This window comes from Octodon degus, unplaced genomic scaffold (assembly GCF_000260255.1).
Source record: "Octodon degus isolate 3935 unplaced genomic scaffold, OctDeg1.0 scaffold00022, whole genome shotgun sequence".
Taxonomy (NCBI): domain Eukaryota; kingdom Metazoa; phylum Chordata; class Mammalia; order Rodentia; family Octodontidae; genus Octodon; species Octodon degus.
Genome location: NW_004524598.1, coordinates 903,605 through 908,481, shown reverse-complemented (window position 1 = coordinate 908,481; position 4,877 = coordinate 903,605). Strand labels below are relative to the sequence as shown.

The 4,877-nt window shown below is 35.7% G+C and overlaps 1 protein-coding gene across 1 annotated transcript in view; it reads right to left on the bottom strand.

The window, feature by feature from the left end:
- Gpr63 (G protein-coupled receptor 63) overlaps window positions 1–4,877 on the bottom strand; it is a 19,667-nt gene that overhangs the window by 520 nt on the left and 14,270 nt on the right. The gene's annotated exons all lie outside the window — the stretch shown is intronic.

Here is a 4,877-nt window from a genome sequence, read left to right as displayed (position 1 = left end):
GGGCTGGCTGGCATGTGGTGCTGGGGGATTGAACCGTGGTCCCTGTGCTTTATTGCTAAGCTTGTTCTAAGTAGGTGCTCCAGACCACTGAGCCATCTCACCAGCCCCTAGATTTCTTAATTTCTCTGTAAAAATATATAATTGTTTATTCATATTCTTTAAATATTTTTGATCTTTAATTTTTTCCTTTATATTCTGTAGGGACTTAAAGTTTAACATATCAATACTTGATGGAAAATACCTGTTCCATGTTATGCCTAAGATGTTTGATATTTAGACAGACAGTGAGGTTAAACCCAAAATGCATATATTATATGGTAATAATAAGCTTCTCTTCTGGAGGGTTAACAATCTAAGTTTGCAGATCAAAAATTAGAGAAATATAAGGGATGCAAGGACAGCCAACATTTTGACCCTAGCCTTTCAAAGTCAGTGAAGACTTAGGACATAGCAGAACCTATACTGTAACATCATGTAACTCAGTTGTGTCCCAAATTTTCTGATCAAGGAGATTATGAGGCCACAGAGCAACATAATCAATGATGTAGAGTGTGCCTAAAGAGAATCACATGGACAGAAAACATTCTCTCAGGCTTTCACAGAGAGCACATTGGTCAAGCAATGGTCATGACTCATCCACATGCCTGACACTGACAAAGGAGCTACAAAGTGCAATACAGAGTTTCAGGGTAAATCCTGAGGGTACTTGACTGACCTTATCAGATACAAAAGTTACATTTCTTGTTATATAGGTCTTGCTATATCTTGGTCTTTACCATCCAGCAGAAAAGTATTAAAAGAAGGTATATAAAGTAAAGCCATATTAATATGCTGAGCTTTGAAAGGCCCAAGTCAACAACTTCTGCGGATAACCCACTACTATTGTGGACCGCTAGACTGTGTTGGATTGTTTTGCTGGATTCATGTACATATAGTATTTAGATGCCAATGGAATACCCATCCCTGACAGGACAAAACAAAAAAAGGAGGTACAAAAGAAGGACCATTTTGTATCTGTATATACAGAATAGTTAGGATAGATATACAGCTACTTTCATTTAATTCAATGAGAAGAAAGATTTGTACTGTTTGGACAGGATATCCTGTCTGCATCTTGTACTATGGATAACCGCTAAGAAGATAACAATGTACAAGTATTAATTATTAAAACTGTCCTATTAATCAGTTTTGAAACTGTCTCATTGCTATTTGTTTCTCAACAAAATAAAATAAAAATAGAAAAATAAATAAATAAATGAATGAATGAATGAATAAATAAATAATGGAAAGCCTGGTGGCGGCCTCCAAAGGGGTACAAGCTATGATAACTTCTTCATATTTTCGCCAACTTATCCAACAAAATTATATTCCATCCCAAAATGTTCAACTGATCAATCTATCATGATTTTCAGATGTTATTTGGTAATACTGTTTGGCACTATCCAGATTTAGGGCTAATTTCTCTGGTATTATTGTCACCCTTCAGATAAATTAAATTAATTTGCTTGTTTTTATAGATGAGTTATATAAAGGAGGCTATGTGACAGCTTCCTTCTCCAAAATATAGGACACAAGTTTCTCACTGTGTAATCACAATTCAATTACAAAAACAAAATGTGGAATAAATCCTTCCACATGATTTGTCAATATATACTTCTAAATGTTTTTAATTTTAAAAAATGATAAAAGTATAGCATCAGGGCTGGCGAGATAGCTCAACAATCTAAAGCACCTGCTTAGGCAAGCTTAGGCAAAGCATGCAAGGACTATGGTTTGATCTCTAGCACCACATAATGTGCCAGACCTATCCCTGGGGTGGGCTGAGGTGGCCACACACACAAAAAAAAAATTATGGCGACAAAAAGGTATCCAAGGATAGAGGATATGCTTGTGTTTTTCCGAAGCACACTATCAGGCTATATGTATCATGAAGTCTTATCTGGAGAAGAAGTTAAAAGTGATGAGGCTGGATTTGACCTGGAGCCTAAAGAAGGAACTGATAAAATGGAAATCAAAGTGTTATAGGCAACTGAGTTAGATAGAAATATTATAGGCAGTAATATAGGGCTAGGTCCTCAGGAGCCAGTATGGACTTCAAGGTATCTTATAACTGTGAAAGAGACAGACATTTCCACTGTTGGCCAGACCTCAAGATAAAAGATCAAATAAATGGATGGCTCCCTAAAGATAAACATCCAGGATTAATAATCACCCTGAGGAAGCCAGGATGAGTCACTAACCCAAGCCTCTACAGGAAGAGCCCCTGTTCCATATTCATGCCCCCTTGCTAAGTGACTCACTTCCCCATTTTATTCTGATTTAATCAATTTTATCTGAGCAATTGTGCTTCTAGTCTTACTGGATGACTATAGTTTTGTCCCACCTCGTGTGCAAGTTCCTATATTTTCCACCTTAGACTCTCCTCACTTCATAGTTTTGCTCTATAAAACTCCCTGGAAAAGACAAGATTCCTGGGTAACCTACTTGGGTCTCCAATTCGTGAATGGAGGAGTGGCCAACCTTTGTTCATTAATAAGAGGCCCACAGTAATCTGCATAGTCTCTTGGGACATAACCTCCAATAATTTGACCATTGGTTAAAAGATAAAGTTTTTCAGAAAAAAATACAATAAGGTTTTCACATGGGTATGATAATTCATTATTGTTAATCTCATGTATTAAGTGTATTTATGATTCTAAACATACAGATATCTATCCTAAAATATAAAACAAAGATTGCTTATTGTGATGAGATTCAGGCCTCTGCCTTTAAAAAAACTTGTGATGTATATCCCATTAAAGAATGAAAAATTAAAAATTAAATAAATTTCCTGTGTATTAAAGATGATTTGTTAAAAGGGTTATATTATGTCAAAATGAAAATTTAACAAAACATCATCAGGATTGTCATGCTACAATGTTATGTATAGTTTTGATTTCTAAACTTCTGTTTAAAAATATGTCATTATCTGTTAATAGTCTGTAGGGATTTAAATATTAGAATATCCATGGTTGTTAAAAAAGTAAGTTTCATCTTATGTCTAAGGTGTTTGATATTCAGATAGTAATGTTAAGCTTATTTCCTCCATTATAGCTTAATGTCATTAAGCTTCTCTTCTCGATATCTAAGGACTGAAGTTTAGAGATGAAAAATTAGAAAACTAGATGGGCTAAAAGGATAGCCAATATTTTGGCACTAGCCATCTGAGGTCAATGAGGACTCAGGACATAAGAGAACCTCTGCTGTGACATCATATAACTTAGCTGACTCTCTGATTTTCTGATCAAAGAGATGGGACCCCAGAGGAAAGTGATCAATAATGTACAGTGTACCTAAGGAGAGTCACCTGGACAGAAAAAAAAATCTCTCAAGTTTTCACAGACAGCAACTAGTTCAAGCAACAGACATGACTCACCCAAATGGCTGACACTGACAGAAGACCTAAGAGGTGCTGCACATGGCTTCCAGGTAAATCCTGAGATTTGACTTACCTTGTTAGACAGCAAAAGGTTAAAACTTTATCTATACAGGTCTTATTTTGACTTGATCTTAATCATCCAGCAGAGAAGTTTAACCACAAGATGTAAAAAGTAATGCTATAATAATATTCTAGCTGTAAAAGGCTCCAATCACTAACAACTTCTGACAATTGTCAGCTGTACTGGTAACTCACTAACGCTATGGACTATTTGGCTTTATAGTGTTAAATTGCTGTATACAGGTACCAAAAATCTTTGGATTGGAATTAAAAGTGAAAAGATCTTCTAAAGAATTCACCAAGCCCAGCTTTTATAACTGTAAGAGAAAACCATTTCCAACAGAACAAAAAAAGGTAGTTGTGTTGGAAACCACTAACACTGGAAATTGGTCATATGCAAGAGGGCAGGATAAGGCCTCATTGCTCAAAGCAGCCAAGCTACCTCATCTTGAGAAAAAACATCCTGCCTGGATATTGTTGGCTCCTAGTTGCTAAGCAACCTTGTGTCTTGTAATTTTGCAAAGGTATAAACAAATGTCTCTACCATTGTTCAGGGGTCCTTTGCCAATCAGGCATGGTCTACCTCCTGACCTCATCTAGTGTCTCTTGTCTTTAATTTCTAAATCTTTTCACCATTTTCTCCCAGGGACCACTGAGAAACCAACAAATCCCTACACCCTATGTTTAGACATTCTCTGAGGGTAAGTGAGCCAGTAAGGCCTAATAAGGATCTTAAATTCATTTCCTGTGCTTCTTGCTTGCTAATGAGAAAATGAAGATGTTAACCACATACAGATATTCATGTGTCATCTGTTAGACTTTGTAGGTAGATTCTGCCAATTACCAGCCAGCATTGAGGAGTTCTTAGCAAAAGTGAACCAAATATGTGGCAAGATAAAGAGATGAGGAATAACACAGAGATTACCAAAGCTCAGCACCAAGGAAGAGTTGAGGCCAAGCTAAGGGCAGGACAACAGGCAACAGGATAAATCACATCATCCAAGCTAGACTGAGCCAATCAAATTCTACAGAAAAAAATTGCAAGAATAAGAGAAAAAATATGACAAAGGAAACAAGAAAGTAAAGTTAAGAGGATGGGTAGGCAATACTACACTGTAAAAACAAAAAGTTCAAGTTTTGATATCCACATAAAATTAAAGTTTGTATACATGTATTTCCACTTCATGAGTTATATGATCTCTTAAAAATCTACTAATCAGTTGACACTGTACTGTTCTCATAAAATAGAACAAAAATCTCTATTTCCTGGAACTATTATAGGAATTTAAAATTATATATTCATGAGGATACAATATTTGTATATCTAGCAGGCATCAGGTACACGACAGTGAGTATTGACTTTCTATGTTATTTATTTATTTATTTTCATTTTATGTAT